This window comes from Anomaloglossus baeobatrachus, chromosome 8 (genome assembly GCF_048569485.1).
Source record: "Anomaloglossus baeobatrachus isolate aAnoBae1 chromosome 8, aAnoBae1.hap1, whole genome shotgun sequence".
Taxonomy (NCBI): domain Eukaryota; kingdom Metazoa; phylum Chordata; class Amphibia; order Anura; family Aromobatidae; genus Anomaloglossus; species Anomaloglossus baeobatrachus.
This window is the reverse complement of record NC_134360.1, coordinates 61,417,089-61,439,354: the sequence shown is the minus strand read 5'-3', so window position 1 is coordinate 61,439,354 and position 22,266 is coordinate 61,417,089. Positions and strand designations below refer to the sequence as shown.

The 22,266-nt window shown below is 44.0% G+C and overlaps 1 protein-coding gene across 7 annotated transcripts in view; it reads left to right on the top strand.

The window, feature by feature from the left end:
- Nucleotides 1-22,266, top strand: part of ATP2B2 (ATPase plasma membrane Ca2+ transporting 2) — a 287,611-nt gene that overhangs the window by 28,268 nt on the left and 237,077 nt on the right. For 6 of the 7 annotated variants that reach the window (XR_012725099.1, XM_075321716.1, XM_075321719.1 and 3 more), the window contains exon 2: nt 1,171-1,345. The exons of the other annotated variant lie outside the window; for it this stretch is intronic. The gene's annotated coding sequence lies outside the window, so the exon portion shown is untranslated. The remainder of the gene's footprint in view (nt 1-1,170; nt 1,346-22,266) is intronic. 7 annotated transcript variants of the gene reach the window in all.

Below are 22,266 nucleotides of genomic sequence, written 5' to 3'. Positions count from 1 at the left end.
TTGCCCGTGGCGCACAAAGTCGTTAACCCCCGTTACACGTACTTACCTCCTGGGCGACGTTGCTGTGGGCGGCAAACATCCTCTTCCTGAAGTGGGAGGAACGTTCGGCATCACAGCGATGTCACACGGCAGCCGGCCAATAGAAGCGGAGGGGCGGAGATGAGCGGGACGTAAACATCCTGCCCACCTCCTTCCTTCCGCATTTCCGGCGGGATGGAGGTAAGCTGTGTTCGTCGCTCCCGGGGTGTCACACGGAGCAATGTGTGCTGCCACGGGAGCGACGAACAACCGGAGCACAGAAGGAGAACGAGATTATGAAAATGAACGACGTGTCAACGATGAACGAGAAGGTGAGTATTTCTGCTCGTTCATAGGTGTCAAATGGCATGATATCTCTGACGATGCGGGATGTGCATCACTAACAACGTGACCCCAACGACATATCGCCAGATATATCGTACCGTGTGAAGCCCGCATTAGTGTCTCCTATGTGATGTTTATACGGCAGTCTCAATGACTCCTATGTGATGTATATACAGCAGTCTGTGTTTCCTATGTGATATATATACAGCAGTCTCATTGTCTCCTATGTGATGTGTATATAGCAGTCTGTGGCTCCTCTGTGATGTATATACAGCAGTCTCGATATCTCCTATGTGATGCGTATACAGCAGTCTTGATATATATGCTATGTGATGTCTATACAGCACTTTTGGTGTATGTTATTTGATGCATATACAGCAGTCTGATTATCTGCTATATGTATATACAACAGTCTCAGTGTATCATATGATGTATATACAGCAGTCTCAGTGTCTCCTATGTGATGTATATACAGCAGTCTCCTATGTGATGTGTGTACATATCCAGCAGTCTCTGTATTTACTATGTGATGAATATAAAGCAGATCGGTTTCACTGTGTTGGTCCTAAAAAGGAGAAGAGAGAACAGCTGTATCTCAGTTGAGTATATGGGGGCTTTTGCTTAGGGCAGAGAAAGGTAGTATGATTCAATATTACTTTGCAGGACTCTGCATGGACTCTTCTACATCATCACTCTCGTGCAAAAAATAAACACAATGTTCATCAGGACGCTGGAAATAGAGGCAGAAGTAGGGTGGGAAGGGGGTCTGAGAGGGAGGAATTAGAAGGTGATGATGTCATTTTATAGTTCACAGGAAGCCTGCAACACACAGAAGACAGAACTCTGGTCTCTACAGAAGAGCAGATATTGGACCGTTACACTTACTGGGATCGCATGACTCAAAAGCCCATAATGAATGGTTCAACATGTAATGAAGCAACAGAACTAGGATGAAACCAGTTACAGAGCTAGAAAATTACTGGTGAGTAAAATGTATATGTGCAAAGGAAAAAAAGCTGAAGTGCTCCTGTCTATGCTGAATTATCACATTAAAATAAATTGTAGCAAGGTTCGGCGGTGTAGTCTCCTTACTTAGTGTAGGGAGCAGGACGAGTATCATGAAATCAATTTAAAGGGAATCTGTCAGCAGGTTTTTGCTATGTCAGCTGAAGACAATATGCTGCAAGGGTTAACACAGAGAATTCAGGGATGCCTGTCTTGTTAAAATCCGATCTGTTTATTTGCAATGTTTGTTTAAGAAGCAGGACACAAGTAGGACTTTTCATTTCTGGGACTACAATGTCATGTGCAGGGCACACCGCTGCTGTGATTGACACCTCACTGACAATGTAAAATCTCTATAGAGAGCTTGATGTGGGTGGGGACAGCTCTCTCAGCTCTGCTACATGGCTAAATCAAAAAATTCTGATTGTGTCTGAATGGCTACAACCAGTAATCTAAGTGATACATCGTTGAATTTAGGATCTCTTTGACTACATCATGCTTCTGTCAAATCAGGTACCAAAAACCTGTTGACAGATTCACTTTAAGCAGAAGAGATCACAGGACGTGTATCATGAGTTCAGTGTAGGGATCACAGGATATGTATATACACACGTGGTCAAAATTGTTGGTACTCCTCATTTAATGAAAGAAAAACCCACAATGGTCACAGAAATACCTTGAATCTGACAAAAGTAATAATATTTTAAAAAAAATCTATGAGAATGAACAAATGAAAGTCAGACATTGCTGCTTTTCTGTTTCCACAGAATTTAAAAAAAATAAATAAAACTCATGAAATAGGCCTGGACAGAAATGATGGCGCCCTTCTCCTCCTCCTCCCCCTCCTCCTCCTCATCCTCCTCCTTTTCCTCCTTAACTTAATATTTTGTTGCACAACCTTTTCAGGCAATCACTGCAATCATACGATTCCTGTAACTGTCAATGAGACTTCTGCACCTCTCGACAGGTATTTTGGCCACTCCTCAAGAGCAAACTGCTCCAGTTGTCTTGTGTTTGAAGCAGGGGTGGGATTCAGCCGCTTCTGTCCGGTTCGGGAGAACCGGTTGTTAAAATAGCAGCCGGTTCCCCGAACCGGCAAGAAACAGCTCCGGCGATCCGGTTGCCTGTATTCATTTGTGTTAGTGTCTCTTTAAGACTCTAACACAAATGAATCCCCGTACCTCTGCGCCGCACTTCCGAGTTCAGTGGAGCCTGTCTGCTCCCTGACCCGGCGTGCAGCGACGTGCTGATGCTGCAGAGAGGTCACGGCAGTGTGGGGAGGTAGCTCCTCCTCCTGCCGTCTGTCAGCGTCAGTGTGTGCAGAGAGCCGCGGAGGACGGGAGACAGAGGAGAGGCCGCCAGTGCTTGGAGAAGGTAAGTGCTCAGTGAGCCGAAGATGCAGGGAAAGGAGCCGCATAAAATGGCAGCTATATGGGGAAAGGAGACCACATAAGATGGCAGCTATATGGGGAAAGGAGACCACCTAAGATGGCAGCTATATGGGGAAACGAGACCACATAACATGGCAGCTATATGGGGAAAGGAGACCACATAAGATGGGAGCTACATGGGAAAAGGAGTCATATGGGACAGGATCTGCAGTGGAAAAGGAGCACATGGGATGAGATCTGCTGGGGAAACAGGCCATAATGGGATGAGATCTGCTGGGGAAAGAGGCCATAATGAGATGGGATCTGCAGGGGAAAGAGGCCATAATGAGATGGGATCTGCAGGGGGAAAGAGGCCATAATGGAATGGGATCTGCAGGGGAAAGAGGCCATAATGGGATGGGATCTGCAGGGGAAAGAGATGACATAGGATGGGATCTGTAGGAGGAAAGAGGCCATAATGGGATGGGATCTGCAGTGGGGGAGAGACCACATGGGATGGGATCTGCAGGGGGGAGAGACCACATGGGATGGGATCTGTAGGGGAAAGCAGCCACATTGGATGGGATCTGTAGGGGAAAGAGACGACATAGGATGGGATCTGTAGGAGGAAAGAGGCCATAATGGGATGGGATCTGTAGTGGGGGAGAGACCACATGGGATGGGATCTGCAGGGGGGGAGAGACCACATGGGATGGGATCTGTAGGGGAAAGCAGCCACATTGGTTGGGATCTGTAGGGGAAAGTCGTCCGTTCCAATTTTAGCAGGGCTCCTTTAGTAATAATTTTTAAAAATGGTAGAAAAACCGTTTAATACAATATGACTGACAGTGACTGGAGCAACTGGTCATGGACAGGAGAGTGACGGTATAGGAGGGGAAGAAGGGGAAAGAGATTATACTTTAAATTACTTGGATTTTTTGGTTGAGGAAAGTGCGTGAAAATGGGTGTGGCTAACAAAATGGGTGTGGTTACATAATGGGTGTGGTTTTCAAATGGGCAGGGTTTACAGAGAACCTGTTGTTAAAAATTTGAATCCCACCCCTGATTTGAAGGTTGCCTTTTCCAGACGGCATGTTTGCTCTTCCAAAGGCATGTTCAGCTCTTTCCAAACATGCTCAATAGGATTTAGGTCAGGACTCATAGAAGCGACTTCAGAATAGTCCACTGTTTTCCTCTTAGCCATTCTTGGGTGTTTTTAGCTGTGTGTTTTGGGTCATTATCCTGTTGCAAGACCCATGACCTGCGACTAAGGGGCACTTTGCACACTACGACATCGCAAGCCGATTCTTGCGATGCCGAGCGCGATAGTCCCCGCCCCTGTCGCAGCTGCGATATCATGGTGATAGTTGGCGTAGCGAACATTATCGCTACGCCAGCTTCACATGCACTCACCTGCCCTGCGACGTCGATCTGGCCGGCGACCCGCCTCCTTATTAAGGGGGCGGGTCGTGCGGCGTCATAGCGACGTCACACGGCAGGCGGCCAATAGAAGCGGAGGGGCGGAGATGAGCGGGACGTAAACATCCCGCCCACCTCCTTCCTTCCGCATAGCTGTCGTGAGCCGCAGGACGCAGGTAGGAGATGTTCCTCGCTCCTGCAGCTTCACACACAGCGATGTGTGCTGCCGCAGGAACGAGGAACAACATCGTAACATCGGTCATTTCCAAATTATGGAAATGACAGACGCTACACCGATGATACGATTACGACGATTTTGCACTCGTTAATTGTATCAGAAAGGATTTACACACTACAATATCGACTGCGACGCCGGATGTGCGTCACTTTCGATTTGACCCCACCGACATCGCAGCTGCGATGTTGTAGTGTGCAAAGTGCTCCTAAGACCAAGCTTTCTGACACTGGGCAGCACATTTCTCTCTAGAATCCTATGATAGTCCTGAGATTTTATTGTACCATGCACAGATTTAAGACACCCCGTGCCAGATGCAGCAAAGCAGCCCAGAAGATAACAGAGCCTCCACCATGTTTCACGGTAAGGACAGTGTTCTTTTCTTGGTATGCTTAATTTTTACATCTGTGAACATAGAGCTGATGTGCCTTGCCAAAAAGTTAAATTTTTGTCAGATCTGTCCATAGGACATTTTCCCAGAAACTTTGTGGCTTGTCAACATGTAGTTTGTCAAATTCCAGTCTGGGTTTTTTATGTTTGTTTTTTTTTTTCCAACAACGGTGTCCTCCTTGGTCGTCTCCCATGAAGTCCACTTTTGCTCAAACAACAGCGGATGGTGTGATCTGATACTGATGTTCCTTGAGCTTGAAGTTCACCTTTAATCTCTTTAGACGTTTTTCTGGGCTCTTTTGTTACCATTCGTATTATCCGTCTCTTTGATTTGTCATTGGTTTTTCTCCTGCAGCCACGTCCAGGGAGGTTGGCTACATTCCCATGGATCTTACATTTCTGAGTAATCTGTGCAACCATAGTGACAGGAACATCAAGCTGCTTGAAGATAGTCTTATAACCTTTACCTTTAACATGCTTGTCTATAATTTTCTTTCTAATCTCCTGAGACAACTCTTTCCTTCGCATCCTCTGGTCCATGTTGAGTGTGGTACACATCATGTTACCAAACAGCACAGTGAGTATCTGCAGCCCTATATACAAGCCCACTGACTGATTATAAGATTGTAGACACAATGCTAATTAATAGACACACCTTGATTTAACATGCCCCTTTTGTCACATTATTTTAGGGACACCATCATTTCTGTCCAGGCCTGTTTCATGAGTTTTATATTTTTTTTTAATTCTGTGAAAGCAGAAATACAATGTCTGACTTTCATTTGTTCATTTTCATAGATTTTTTATTATTACTTTTGTCAGATTCAAGTTATTATTGTGACCATTGTGGGGTTTTCTTTCATTAAACGAGGGGTACCAACAATTTTGACCACGTGTGTATGTCATTAGAGGACAGGGGGGCTGGAAAAGGACTGAAGGGTGTGAAGGAGGCTGAAAGGTCTGAAGTGAACAGAGGTGTCTGGAGAGGACAAAGAGTCAAGAAATATGGGTCTCTAGGGTACCCGAGAATCAGACAGTGAAAAATGTGTCTAAAGCAAGAGGATAAAAGGGGTCTAGTAGTTTCAGAGGGGTCTAGCAGTAACAAGTCAGTCATGCAGAGATATAGGAAATAGTAGTACGGGGTCTGGAGGAGACAAAGGAATCTATAAGAGGACTATAGTCGAAAGACGACTAAGAAATAGCAAAACAGGAATAGAAAAAAAAACAAGGAGGAGAATGAGTGCGGTATTTATTGGTTATTTTGGTTGTTTTATGTTCTTGAACTCTCGGGAGCTGGATGCAGCTGATTGTGCCAGAGACAAATGTTCTTCTTTAGACTAATAGAAGCACAGCAGCAGCTCCTGTACATTTTCTGTAGAAGGATTTCCAGCAGCAGAATGTGCAGGCGAGCCGCTGCGTGCACGGGTTCAGATCACTGCGTTATGTAACGCCCAGGAGTTCCTTCATAGCTGGAAACTACAATTTTATTGGCTGCGCACAGAATTGTGACTTAATCCACAAAGACATGGATTATGTAATGCGTTATTTAACCTGTGTTAAGTGGAACACAGATGCTGCTTCAGCGCTGGAACAAGACAATGGGAAAAACTCTCCTACAGCCACTCAATGCATATCCCCGATTCCTGAGCATTTTACTGGTAGATGGAGGCAGCAGACCGAGGATATGTAATGACATTAATCTGCTTCTTCTCCTCGACCTATCCTCTGCCTTCTACATTACTCTGTGCTCCCCCTCCTAGATCTGTCCTCTGCCTTCTCCATACTCTGTGCTCCTCCTCCTAGACCTGTCCTCTGCCTTCTACATTACTCTGTTCTCCCCCTCCTAGACCTGTCCTCTTCCTTCTACATTACTCTATTCTCCCCCTCCTAGACCTGTCCTCTGCCTTATACATTACTCTGTTCTCCTCCTCCTAGACCTGTCCTCTGCCTTCTACATTACTCTGTTTTCCCCCTCCTAGACCTGTCCTCTGCCTTATACATTACTCTGCTCCTCCTCCTAGACATGTCCTCTGAATTATACATTACTCTGCTCCTCCTCCTAGACCTGTCCTCTGTCTTCTACATTACTCTGCTCCTCCTCCTAGACCTGTCCTCTGCCTTCTACATTACTCTGATCCTCCTCCTAGACCTGTCCTCTGCCTTCTACATTATTCTGCTTCTTCTCCTCGACCTGTCCTCTGTCTTCTACATTTCTTTTTACTTTTACTCCTTCTCTTAGACTCATCCTCTGTCCTCTACATTACTCTGTGCTCCCCCTCCTAGACCTGTCCTCTGCCTTTTCCATTACTCTGTACTCCAACTCCTAGACCAGTTCTTTGCCTTTTATATTACTCTGTGCTCCTCCTCCTAGACCTGTCCTCTGCCTTCTACATTACTCTGTGCTCCTCCTCCTAGACCTATCATCTGTCTCCTACATTACTCTGTGCTCCTCCTCCTGTACCTGAACTCTGCCTTTTACAATACTCTGTGCTCCTCCTCCTGGACCTGTCCTCTGCCTCCTACATTACTCTGTACTCCTTCTTCTAGACCTGTCCTTTGCCTTTTACATTACTTTATGTTCCATCTCCTAGAACTGTCCTCCTACTTCTCCATTACTCTGTGCTCTACCTCGTAGACATGTCCTCTGCCTCCTACATTATTCTGTGCTTCACCCTCTAGACCCGTCCTCTGCCTCCTATATTACTCTGTGCTCCTCCTTCTAGACCCATCCTCTGCCTACTCCATTACTCTGTGCTCCTCCTTCTAAACTTGTCCTCTGCCCTCTACATTACTCTGTGCTCCTCCTTCTAAACTTGTCCTCTGCCTTCTACATTACTCAGTGCTCCTCCTCCTAGAACTGTCCTCTACCTCCTACATTACTCTGTACTCCTTTTTCTAGACCTGTTCTTTGCCTTTTACATTACTTTATGCTCCATCTCCTCGACCTGTCCTCCTACTTCTCCATTACTCTGTGCTCCACCTCGTAGACATGTCCTTTGCTTCCTACATTACTCTGTGCTCCTCCTTGTAGACATGTCCTCTGCCTCCTACATTACTCTGTGCTCCTCCTTCTACACCCGTCCTCTGCCTTCTACATTACTCTGTGCTCCTCCTGCTAGACCCGTCCTCTGTCTTCTCTATTACTCTGTGCTCCTCCTTCTAGACTTGTCCTCTGCGTTCTACATTACGCTGTACTCCTCCCTCTAGACCTGTCATCTGCCTTCTACATTACTCTGTGCTCCTTCTTCTAGACCTGTCCTCCTTCTTCTAGATTTCTCTATACTGCTTCCTCTAGACTTGTCCTCCTCCTTCTAAATTGCTCTATGCGCCGCCGTCTAGATCGGTCCTCAGCCACTTATGGAAGTTGATGCAGTAAAAGCAGGAAAAATCAGTAATGGAATGGATGTAAGTGACTCTGGCTAGGAACAAAATGTGATGTCCAGTTGCCTTTTTGGTCTCCAAAATGGAAGGTCTTGTTGAGTGTTCCTGGTACTATACACTAGGTCTTGTTGGGCGTCCCAGTATGTAACCACTAGGTTCACAGACTCCTGACTTGAAGCTTCATTATTACAACCACAATTATCTTCATATACTTTATTCACGTGTTGTATTTATCACGATGTGCAGAATTATTAGGAGCTTGTTTTCCTCAGACAAAATAGGCCAAAAAAAGAGATTAAAGGAGTTTGAATAGTCACAAATTGTTACCCATCTTGCGAAGGAAGCAACACTCCTGAAACTTTTCAGATATTGCCCCTTCATTCTGCGTGCTGGAGAAAAGACCTTGTGGGCCAGGAGACATCATTATCTATGACCGGCTGTGATGACCGATGAGATCGCTCAGGTATATCAGTCATACAGTAGTACTCGGGCTGAGGAACATCTTGTTCTGACAGAAAAAGTAGAAAAGCCAGCATCCATAGGCGTTTATTAAAGATATTCTTATTTTATTTTGCATTGTTTATATAGTGCCATCATATTCCACAGCACTTTACTAAAAAATACATGTTTTTTATTTCTTCGTGAACTTAAAGTGTAACCGTCGTTTTAATTTTTATTTCATAAATGAATAGTACACATGATAGTAAGCAACTTTATAATATATACTATCAAGGAAATTTGCTTCTTTCTCTGTCAAAACTGATCAGTCATCATCAAAATTCTCAATTCTGAGGTAAAATCTGTATTCAGTATAGACTTTCCCATTACTGAGATAGGAGATGGCAAATGTTACTGATGAGATTCTATGATGACTGGAGATGGGAGGAGCTAGAGGCAGAGAGAGGAGCTAGAGGCAGAGAGAGGAGCTAGAAGCAGAGGAAGGAGGTAGAGGCAGAGAGAGGAGCTAGAGGCAGAGAGAGGAGCTAAAGGCAGAGAGAGGAGCTAGAGGCAGAGAGAGGAGCTAGAGGCAGAGGAAGGAGCTAGATGCAGAGAGAGGAGCTAAAGGCAGAGAGATGAGCTATAGGCAGAGGAAGGAGCTATAGGCAGAGGAAGGAGCTAAAGGCAGAGAGAGGAGCTAGAGGCAGAGAGAGGAGCTAGAGGCAGAGAGAGGAGCTATAGGCAGAGAGAGGAGCTAGAAGCAGAGAGAGGAGCTAAAGGCAGAGAGAGGAGCTAGAGGCAGAGAGAGGAGCTAGAGGCAGAGAGAGGAGCTAGAGGCAGAGAGAGGAGCTAGAGGCAGAGAGAGGAGCTATAGGCAGAGAGAGGAGCTAAAGGCAGAGAGAGGAGCTAGAGGCAGAGGAAGGAGCTAAAGGCAGAGAGAGGAGCTAGAAGCAGAGAGAGGAGCTAAAGGCAGAGAGAGGAGCTAGAGGCAGAGAGAGGAGCTAGAGGCAGAGAGAGGAGCTAGAGGCAGAGAGAGGAGCTAGAGGCAGAGAGAGGAGCTAAAGGCAGAGAGAGGAGCTAGAGGCAGAGGAAGGAGCTAAAGGCAGAGAGAGGAGCTAGAGGCAGAGAGAGGAGCTATAGGCAGAGAGAGGAGCTATAGGCAGAGAGAGGAGCTAAGAGCAGAGAGAGGAGCTATAGGCAGAGAGAGGAGCTATAGGCAGAGAGAGGAGCTAAAGGCAGAGAGAGGAGCTAGAGGCAGAGAGAGGAGCTACAGGCAGAGAGAGAGGAGCTAGAGGCAGAGAGAGGAGCTAAAGGCAGAGAGAGGAGCTAAAGGCAGAGAGAAAATGTAGAGAGAGGAGCTAGAGGCAGAGAGAGGAGCTAGAGGCAGAGAGAGGAGGTAGAGACAGAGAGAGGAGGTAGAGGCAGAGAGAGAAGCTAAAGGCAGAGAGAGGAGCTAGAGGCAGAGGGAGGAGCAATCCTTTCTCAGTAATGAGAAAGTCTTCAATGATTACAGGTGTTACCTCCTTAGAATTGATAACTTTGATAACGGCTGTCAAAAAAGGAAGCAGATGTCCTCAATAAGATATATTACAAAGCTGCTTATTTTTATGTATACTATTGATTCATGAAATATAAATTAAAACGTTTATTTTATAAGGCCCCTTTCACACGTCCATGTTTCCAGTACGTGTAGTGTCCAGTATGTGTAGTGTCTGCTTTCCCACGGACTAGAGACACGTTCACACACATACTCATTAGAATAGGTCTATGGGTCCGTGAAAAATCTGCCTTCCGTGTGACATGGACCAGAATTATAAAGATTGTTATGTGGTAAAGATATGCAAAGATGATAGATAGATAGATAGATAGATAGATAATTGGAAAAAAACTGACTTGAGGTCTACCCCATTTTTATAACCAGGAAAGATAAAACAGACATCTTGGGGCTGATATTATCAGGCTGGGAAGGTCCATGGTTATTGGGCCTTTCTCAGCCTAAAAATACCAGCTCATAATTGCCCCAGAAGTGGCACCTCATATTAGATTCATAAGTTCTGGCTCTTTGCCTTGCCTCTTCCTAATTTCCCTGGTGCGGTGGCAATCAGGGTAATGGTTTATGGGGTTCATGTCAGCTGTGTAATGTCAGCTAGTATCAAGCCCTGGTGTTAGGAATGGTGAGGCATCTATCAGACACCACCATTACTAACCCAGTAAGTTAAAAGAAAAAAGGCACACACACAGGAAAAAAAAATATAATTTTAATAAACACTCCCTGAAACTTTCCCTCATTCATCATTTTATGGGGAAAAAAACAAACATGCAGCTCTGTTGAAGTCTATAGAAATCCACCATTGTCCAAAAAAAGAAATCTGAAAAAAAACCAAAAAAACAGAAACATACAAACACAGAGAAATAAAACAAGCACATGCCATCAATCACCACTTTATTCAAAAGAAAAAGAAAAAAATCCCAGCTGGTCCAACATTGTCCAGAGCGAATATGACGAACAAAGTCTATAGAGCCTCATTCTGACACTATATAGATTTTGCTTACGGACAATTCCAGGTCACGCTGCGCTGTGTGAGACGCGGCGTCTCTGTACAGGGGTGACATTAGTAACGTTACTGCTTACCAGATGCGCTGGGTCTCACACAGCGCAGCGTGACCCAGAATTTCCTGTAAGCAAAGTCTATAGAGTGTCACAACAATGCTGTATAGACTTTGTTTGGCGGAAATCCTGGAATACATTGTTCATTGGGAATTTATTTTTCTTTTAAATAAATTGGTGAATTGAGGTTTTATTTCTCTGCGTTTGTATGTTGACGACACACGGATGGCTACATGGATGGTCATAACAGAGTGTGCCACACTTAGGGGTACTTTGCACGCTGCGACATCGCTACTGCGATATCGTCGGGGTCAAATCGAAAGTGACGCACATCCGGCGCCGGTAACGATGTTGCAACGTGTAAAGCCTAGATGCGCCGATAAACGATCACAAAATGTTGCACCAATAGGAGATACGATGTTGTTCCTCGTTCCTGCGGCAGCACACATCGCTGTGTGTGAAGCCGCAAGAGCGAGGAACATCTCCTTACCTGCCTCCACCGGCTATGCAGAAGGAAGGAGGTGGGCGGAATGTTTACGTCCCGCTCATCTCCGCCCCTCCGCTTCTATTGGCCACTTGCCGTGTGACGTCGCTATGACGCCGCACGACCCGCCCCCTTAGGAAGGAGGCGGGTCGCCGGCCAGAGCGACGTCGCAGGGCAGGTAAGTGCGTGTGAAGCTGCCGTAGCGATAATAACCGGGGGCGGGTACTATCGCGCTCGGCATCACTAGCCGATGCTAGCGATGTCGCAATGTGCAAAGTACCCCTTAGACATATAAAGGGGGCCTATGAGTGATATTCGCACTGGAGAGATCTCAACTTTTCACAGAGACCGTGCTGGGAAATACTACCCATCTTGGAAATTCTGGTCCCCCCACTACATTTAATAAAACGGGTTCCTGCGGATGAACTGGTTTGTGCAAACAGGAATTGTTCCCCTGAAATGGACTATTAAAATCCAAGAAGGAATATTTCTTTTAGACTTACACACCGCTAATATCCTAAATGGCTGCTGAGTACAAATAGTAATATAGTAGCCCAACTCACAATCATAAGTGAACAACCAAAAACTGCTACTTTTTCTCTCCACTCAGTCAAAAACACAAAGACACAAGTAACATTGTCAACAAATCCAGAAGTGGAAAGAACAGACAGGAGTGAAAAGAATTACCAGAAGAGTTGTCCAAGAGCCAAGAACCACCTACTCAGCAACATTCAGACAAGCCATTGAAATACTGACAGAATATAATCTGGTCAGATGAGACCAAAATTTAACTCTTTGGATGCCAAAATACACACCATATATAGAGGTCAAAAGGCAAATCACCCCAAAATAGTGAAGTTTGGAGGTGGGAACATTATGGTGTGGGGCCATTTTTCAGCATATGGCACTGACAAATTTCATATAATTGAAGGAAGGATGAATGGACAAATGTACCAAGACATTTTTTTTTCATAAAAATCTGCTGCCATCTACCAGGATGATGAAGATGAAATGAGGGTGGACATTTTCACAAGACAATGATCCCAAACACGCAGCAAAGGAAACTCTCAACTGGTTTCAGAGAAAGAAAATAAATTTGCTAGAATGGCCGAGCCCATCACCTGACCTGAATCCAATAGAAAATGTATAGAAGAAACTAAAACTCAGAGTTCATTGAAGGAGAATGCGGAACCTTCAGGATTTGAAGATATTTGTGTGGAAGAATGGGCCAAAATGACACTGGAGCAATGCATGCGACTAGTTTCTGCATACAAAAGGTGTCTTGAAGCTGTCATCACCAACAAAGGCTTTTGTACGAAGTATTAAATAAAATTCAGTAAGCGTGTTCAATACTTTTTCCCTGTGTGATTTCTAATTAATACAGATCTGTAAATTTATGGACATCTATGGTTTGATTTCTTTGCCTGTGTGGATTGGATGGGTTGTTAGCAACATCTGGTGGGAAATTCATGTCAATAGCACCTGTCAGGCTTCCACCAGGGCCGCAGAAGCTGAATGGAGATGGAACTCCAAAGTGCAGTTAGACAAAAGCCCAGAAGAGGGCACAAGCACCAGAAAGAGCAGTCAGTAAGCCTAAGTCTAAACCGGGATGTCACGTCAATACAGGGGGAAGCGAGCAAGCTGTAAATGAGAAGTCACATCAAAAGCCAAAAAGGGGAAGCAGAGCCGAGGTCAGCAAATGTTACCGAGGTCAGAGGCTGGGAAAGCAAGTAAGTACAAGGAGGGGGAGGAGACCAAGACACAGAACGGGACCGGGGTTAGGTAGACAGGGCGTACAAGGGAACGGTGGTCAGGGAGAGGAAAGCTGGGTACCTCACAAGAAACTCCTTAATTTAAAAATTATCAATTTTATTAACAGAAGCAATTAAAACACACTTCCACATTATATAGAAAATATTCATTGGTGCCATACAACAATTTCAAACATATATCCCCCTTATTTTTATAGTCCTATGTGTTTCCCCAATTTAGGAGCAAGAACAAATGTCAGTAAGGTGAACGCTGTCTCCACGTGGATTTTGCAGAGGCTGGGAACGCTCTGAACATTGCAGGGAGCCCCAACTACATGCTGGTATATAGCTTTAAATTTATTTGGACCGGACATACCAATTGCAACCTGAGGGGACCCTAGTCCATTCATCCACACTGACACAGAAAAGAAAAAAGCTTGTTGAAGGGGAATTATGAATGGGCATGTCATTAATAGGTGACACCATCATTCACTTAGAACGTACAGCTTTGTCCCGAATGAGATGACAAAAATCTTAAAAATATTTCTATAACAGGAATTTTTGTGCTGTAACATCCACGCTAATATTTTACGGAACTCTGTATTACCTGGCAACTTTTGGAGTCTAAAGATACGCCAGCACCAGAGGAGACTATAATAGTCATATGTACAATCTGAAGATCATCTGTTTGATGTACTCTGTTTGGGGAGATTACAAAAACTATGTCTGTATTCACTATATGATTGGAGGATAATGTATAAATTATTTGTATAATCTACAGTTGCCGCCTGACAACCCTGGCCGAAGGGTGATCGCTTCGCTAGATGCCCAGAAAGCATTCGATAGTGTTGAGTGGAGGTATCTGTGGAAAGTGTTGCAGCATATGGGTTTTGGCCCACGGTTTGTAAAGTGGGTGCAGCTGTTGTATAATAGGCCTACTGCTAAAGTTAGAGTTAACGGTATGACCTCCTCAGCGTTTGAGTTGCACCGGGGAACGAGGCAGGGCTGCCCACTATCGCCGCTCCTATTTGCTATTGCAATAGAGCCTCTGGCGGCGGCCATTAGGAAATCAAAGGAGATCCATGGATTTAGGTATGGGCATTTAGAGGAGAAAATAGCTCTTTATGCTGATGATTTATTACTTTTCCTGGGGGATCCGTCAGCCTCATTGGATCATGCCATGCAGATAATAGAGAAATTTGGAGAAGTTTCGGGACTGACCATTAATTGGTCTAAATCGAGCCTCTTTAAAGTGGACGGGGCAGTAACCTGGACAAATGATGATACTGGGGCTAACAAATTGAAGAGTGTGGATGAATTTAAATATCTAGGTATCCAGATATCTCTGCCAGTAGAAAAATACATACAGGTGAACTTATGGCCGCTTCTTAAAAAATTGAGAGCCAAAGTGGATGCCTGGAACAAGCTACATTTGTCAGTTGTTGGAAGGGTTAATTTACTAAAGATGGTAGTAATGCCTAAACTCCTATACATACTGCACAATGCCCCTGTTTGTATTTCAAAGAGAAGATTTAAAGGAATAAACTCGCTGTTTAGGGACCTGGTGTGGGGTAAAAAGCAGCCTAGGGTGCGATTAGAGACTTTACAAAGGCCGAAAGATGAGGGGGGTCTAGCAATCCCAAATCCGGAATTGTATTATATGGCGGCGCAATGTCAACACCTCAGGGGCTGGTCTGATCGAGAGAAAGATGGGGGCATTAAAGAAGTGCTGGAATACATAGTGGGTAGAAGTCCATTGGTAATGGGACTAGAGGATGGTTCGGTGGGGATCTTGGGTGGAACGTCTCCTACAATGTCACTTATAAACAAGACCTGGGATAGGCTGAAAAGGGTGAGAGGGGTGACCCGCTTAACTAAGTTTACACCTATCTGGGATAACAGTAATCTCCCGGAGATTCAGAAAATGGGGAATATTGAGGAGTGGAGACGCAAGGGTGTAATATACATGCATCAGATATTGGACGGGGGAATTCTGAAATCGTTCCCGCAGTTACAGAGTGAGTTTCAGTTACCGGCGTCCGGCTGGCTCCACTACAGTCAATTAAAACATGCGATTGCAGCCCAAGCGGCTAAACAAAGTGTGGACATACAGACCGACCTGGTACTGGAGTATGTGTGTAAGGGCGGAGGAAGCACTAAGGGGATTATTTCTGGCACATATAAAGATATACTACATACCTTTCTTTTAGACTACCCAATTAAAACTAAATCTAAATGGGAGGAGGAAGTTGGGCCGATAACGGAGGAGGTGTGGGAGAGTATCCTGGAGTATGTCCCTAAACTTTCCATGAGCGAACCGGCCAGACTATCTCACCTATACGTGATTCACCGGGTATATAGGTCTCCTTTACTGATGTTTAAAATGGGGTTGAAAAGGAATTCGGAGTGTCCAAGGTGTCAGGGATCTGACGCAGGTATTTTTCATATGATGTGGTCTTGTCCGAGACTGGTCTTCTTTTGGACTAAGGTTATCCACAAGATAGGAAGAACATATGGGTGTGTCCTTCCCAGGGAACCATTGCTATGCATATTGGGATATGTTGAGGAGCTTGGGGTGGAAAATACTATGAAAATTGCCATTGCTAGGCTGCTATATGCGGCAAGAAAGCTAATCGCCAGGTCCTGGATTAAAAAAGACCCCCCCGACCAGGGGAGAGTACATTAAAAGGGTGATATGTATTCTTCAGCTGGAACAGGGAGTGTATGAAAGAAGGGGAATGTTAAAATGTTTGAGAAGCTATGGTCTCCTTGGCTGCAATGTGAATAGGACGAGTGATGGACCAGTAAACTGATTTGGGACTGGGATAGCCGTCTGAGACCTCTGATGTGTATGTTTTGTTTTATTTGTGTTACTAGTTGTTCCTCCTGCACAACGGGATGGTTGCTATACTGCAGTTGGAGGGTATTCTAAGTGTGTACTAAATGGGATGTAGTATCGGGGAGAAGTGGTGCTGCCAGGAATGGGGGAGGGGGAGTTAAAGGGGTAATAGATGTGATAATCTTAATTTGGATGCCGATTTGTTATTCTGTTGTATGTATTCTGTTTTAATAAAAAAGTATCTGATTTAAAAAAAAATAAATTATTTGTATTTTTCTATACTACTTTTTGATGACCCCTGAGGAACCTTCTAATAGAAGGGGAAACGCCTCGGGTCGATTAGGGGTAGAAGGTTGACAGCCTCCTCACTAATATAGGAAGTGGCAGTATATACAGAATTATATCTCAGTGCAGAACCAACTAATTTAGGGTAAAAAGTGCTGCCTTTAGGGATCTTGACTGTAGGACCCTTGACTATTGGACTGTTTAGGGATATATTTTTATATTGCGCCTTACTGACATTTGTTTTTGCTCCTAAATTGGGGAAACACATAGGACTATAAAAATAAGGGGGATATACAGTTAGGTCCAGAAATATATGGACAGTGACACAAGTTTTGTTATTTTAGCTGTTTACAAAAACATGTTCAGAAATACAATTATATATATAATATGGGCTGAAAGTGCATACTCCCAGCTGCAATATGAGAGTTTTCACATCCAAATCGGAGAAAGGGTTTAGGAATCATAGCTCTGTAATGCATAGCCTCCTCTTTTTCAAGGGACCAAAAGTAATTGGACAAGGGACTCTAAGGGCTGCAATTAACTCTGAAGGCGTCTCCCTAGTTAACCTGTAATCAATGAAGTCGTTAAAAGGTCTGGGGTTGATTACAGGTGTGTGGTTTTGCATTTGGAAGCTGTTGCTGTGACCAGACAACATGCGGTCTAAGGAACTCTCAATTGAGGTGAAGCAGAAGATCCTGAGGCTGAAAAAAAAGAAAAAATCCATCAGAGAGATAGCAGACATGCTTGGAGTAGCAAAATCAACAGTCGGGTACATTCTGAGAAAAAAGGAATTGACTGGTGAGCTTGGGAACTCAAAAAGGCCTGGGCGTCCACGGATGACAACAGTGGTGGATGATCGCCGCATACTTTCTTTGGTGAAGAAGAACCCGTTCACAACATCAACTGAAGTCCAGAACACTCTCAGTGAAGTAGGTGTATCTGTCTCTAAGTCAACAGTAAAGAGAAGACTCCATGAAAGTAAATACAAAGGGTTCACATCTAGATGCAAACCATTCATCAATTCCAAAAATAGACAGGCCAGAGTTAAATTTGCTGAAAAACACCTCATGAAGCCAGCTCAGTTCTTGAAAAGTATTCTATGGACAGATGAGACCAAGATCAACCTGTACCAGAATGATGGGAAGAAAAAAGTTTGGAGAAGAAAGGGAATGGCACATGATCCAAGGCACACCACATCCTCTGTAAAACATGGTGGAGGCAACATGATGGCATGGGCATGCATGGCTTTCAATGGCACTGGGTCACTTGTGTTTATTGATGAGATAACAGCAGACAAGAGTAGCCGGATGAATTCTGAAGTGTACCGGGATATACTTTCAGCCCAGATTCAGCCAAATGCCGCAAAGTTGATCGACGGCGCTTCGTAGTACAGATGGACAATGACCCCAAGCATACAGCCAAAGCTACCCAGGAGTTCATGAGTGCAAAAAAGTGGAACATTCTGCAATGGCCAAGTCAATCACCAGATCTTAACCCAATTGAGCATGCATTTCACTTGCTCAAATCCAGACTTAAGACGGAAAGACCCACAAACAAGCAAGACCTGAAGGCTGCGGCTGTAAAGGCCTGGCAAAGCATTAAGAAGGAGGAAACCCAGCGTTTGGTGATGTCCATGGGTTCCAGACTTAAGGCAGTGATTGCCTCCAAAGGATTCGCAACAAAATATTGAAAATAAAAATATTTTGTTTGGGTTTGGTTTATTTGTCCAATTACTTTTGACCTCCTAAAATGTGGAGTGTTTGTAAAGAAATGTGTACAATTCCTACAATTTCTATCAGATATTTTTGTTCAAACCTTCAAATTAAACGTTACAATCTGCACTTGAATTCTGTTGTAGAGGTTTCATTTCAAATCCAATGTGGTGGCATGCAGAGCCCAACTCGCGAAAATTGTGTCACTGTCCAAATATTTCTGGACCTAACTGTATGTTTGAAATTGTTGTATGGCACCAATGAATATTTTCTATATAATGTGGAAGTGTGTTTTAATTGCTTCTGTTAATAAAATTGATAATTTTTAAATTAAGGAGTTTTTAGTCTGTGAACCAGTTTTGAGCTCTCCTTGTATTACTTTTTTCGTGAGAAATTTTGTACCTCACAAGAACCAGTTGCGAATACTGCAGAACAGGAACTATTACTGGCAGCGTTCCAGAGGAATCCACACCATGATAAAGTGGTTTGAGCCCCAGAATGAGGCACAACCGAGCAGACCCCTCCACCAGACTTAACCCTGTCAGCGTCCAACTATAGTCATGACAGCACCTTTCGAAATATATTTCCTTGGAAAATAGATGATGTGTTCAATACTTAAATACTTATTTCACCCTCTGTTTGTTGCTCTTAAAGCCCGTAATTTAGCCCAGATTTGATCACCCAGTCGTAGGAAGGATAGCAAACCATGGCTGGTTACGAACTCATATAAGGGAACAAATCTATCAGACATTGATAAAACTGACAAACGTATTTCAGCAATTTCATCACATTTTACTTAATTGCATGAATCAGATCGCTCTGCCTTAAAAATTCCAACTATTGAAAGAGTAACCAGACCTTCTCGAAGTAGTGATGTGTGGAGGTCATTGCTCACTCAAGAGCCATACTGGATGAACATATTGAATTGAGTACATGTCAGCCTATGGGCCCTGTAATAGTCAGAAATTTATTCTACATTTTTTATTTATCTAGTTCCTAAATTTTAAATTGTATATATATTTCTGTTTATAGGAACCTCAATTGAGAGTAATGCATAGCTTCCAACAGTCCTGGATTTAAACAAGCGATGCCGCTGTCCTAGGAGGCCAGGGCAATGACCCGACTTCACTCACACTGTGCGATGCCTTATCTCATTGATCCATTCCCCTCCTGCTCCCCTGTCTCTGGGGACTGAGATAACATCTCTCTCTGCTCTCTACATACTTTCATTCACTTAAATAATCTCATTGTTCTCTCTTCTTGAGATCTGGACTCCCCAGGATTCAAACACCTAATCTGTATCATTGGAGGCAGCAGCAAAAGCTGTGAGCCGCTAACTAATTTAGGATACGTTTCTTTACTTTAATGTACATGATACTCTCTGAAATTACAGGCAGATTGTACTGGTATATTGAGCTACATCTCTATAGTGGCATGCAAAAGTTTGGACACCACTGGTCAAAATTACTGTTATTGTCAACAGTAAAGGCCCCGTCACACGCAGCGATTTCGCTAGCAAGCGTACCCGCCCCCGTGGCGCACAATATCATTCGGAGCTGTCACACGGACTTACCTGCCTAGCGACATCACTGTTGCCAGCGAACCGCCTCCTTTCTAAGGGGGCGGTTCGTGCGGCGTCACAGCGGTGTCACTAAGCGGCCGCCCAATAGTTGCAGACTGGCGGAGATGAGCGGCCGTAACATCCTGCCTACCTCCTTCCTTCCGCATTGCCGGCGGCCGCAGGTAAGCTGTAGTTCGTCGTTCCCACGGTGTCACACGTAGCGATGTGTGCTGCCTCGGGAACGACGAACAACCTGCGACTTCAACAATCAACGATTTTTTGAAAAGGAACGACGCGTCAACGGTGGACGATTTGGTGAGTATTTTCCATCGTTAATGGTCGCTCGTTGGTGTCACACGCAACAACGTCGCTAATGATGCCGGATGTGCGTCACGGAATCCGTGACCCCGGCGATATATTGTTAGATACGTCGTTGCGTGTGACGGGGCCCTTAAGCAACTTGAAGATGAGCTGACCTCTAAAAGGCATAAATTTAAAGATTACACATTCCCTTTGTATTTTAGACAAAAAAAAAGATTTTCATCTTTTACAATTTATAAATTAGTAAAAAACGGAAAATTTGCTGATGCAAATGTTTGGGCACCCTGCATGATTAGTACCTAGTAGCACTTGCTTTGGCAAGTATCATAGCTTGTAAACTCTTTATGTGGCAGCCTAGAGTCTTTCCATTCTTGTTTGAGGGATTTTCATCCATTCTTCCTTGAATAATTCTTCCAGTTCTGTGAGATTCCTGGCTCGTCTTGCATGCACTGCTCTTTTGAGGTCTAGCCACAGATTTTCAATGATGTTCAGATCAGACAATAGTGGGGGCCATTGTAAAACCTTCAGCTTGCGCCTTTTGATGTTGTCTCTTGTGGATTTTGATGTGTTTAGGATCATTAACCATTTGTAGAAGCCATCCTCTTTTCTCCTCTTTTCAACTTCAGCTTCTTTACAGATGGCATTATGTTTGCATCAAGAATTTGTTGAAATTTCATTGAATCCATTATTTCTTCTACCCATGAAATGTTCCCTGTGCCATTGGCTACAATGCAATCCTAAAGCATGACTTATCCACCTCCATGCTTAATGGTTGGCGAGATATTCTTTTTTTTAAATTCTGTGCCCTTTTTTCTCCACACATATATTTGATCATTGTGGCCAAAGAGTTCTATTGTAACCTCATTGGTCCACAGGACTTGTTACCAAAATGCATCAGGCTTGTTTAGATGTCCCTTTGTATAATTCTGATGCTGAAGTTTATGGTGAGGATGCAGGAGAGGTTTTCTTCTGATGACTCTTTCAAAAAGGCCATATTTGTGCAGGTGTCTGTGAACAGAAGAACAATGTACCAGAACTCCAGAGTCTGCTAAATCTTTCTGAAGGTCTTTTGCAGTCACACAGGGGTTCTGATTTGCCTCTCTAGCAATCCTACAAGCAGCTCTCACAGAAATGTTGCTTGGTCTTGCAGACCTTATCTTGACCTTCACTGTTCCTGGTAACTGACATTTCTTAATTACATTTCGAACTGACGAAAGGACAACTTGAAAACGATTTGCTATCTCCTTATTGCCTTATCCTGCTTTGTGGGCCTCCTCCATTTTCCTTTTCAGAGTGCTTGGCAGCTGCTTAGAACCTATGGCTGCTGTTTTTTTGCACAAGGTTAGAGGTGACTGTATTTTATAAAGCTGTGAAATTTGCATTACCTGGCCTTTCCTAATGAGGAAAGTGAACAAGCCATAACCCTAACAGGCTAATTAAGGTCTGAAACCTTGGTGAAAGTTATCAGAGCACGCAAATCAAAAAGGGTGTCCAAGCTTTTGCATCGGCCCATTTTCCTTTTTGTCATTCTTAAAATGTAAAAGATTTTAAAAAAATGTTTTGCCTAAAATATAAAGGAAATGCCACGAATGCCAGCCTAATGGAGTGAGCTGATAATTCCCTTTTTCTCTCATTTTATGTCACACTGATGATAGCGCTCATCTGGTTATGTATTTAAAGGGGTTTCCCACAAACAAAGTACATTTCAATCAACAATCAATTCTAATAATGCTGCATGAACCAGTTCACAGCAGGTACAAAGAACTATTGAGTGCATAGAAGCTAGAACAGGGCATAGTTTATTAGATTGAGTTGAGATGATAGGCCAGTCTAAAGAAATGTGGTTTTGGGTGCTCTTGAAACTATGGACAGTGGGAATCAACTAAATTGTCTGAGGTAGTTCATTCCAGAAAACTGGTGCAGTACGAGAGAAGTCCTGGAGACAGGAGTGAGACGTTCATATTATGGAAGATGTTAGTGTTAGGTCATTAGCGAAATGAAGTGGACAGGTAGGGATGGGATGTAGGGTGGTGCAGAATTGGGAAGGGCTGTGTGTGTAAGAGATATAAGTTTATATTGGATTCTGTAGCGGATGGGTAACCAG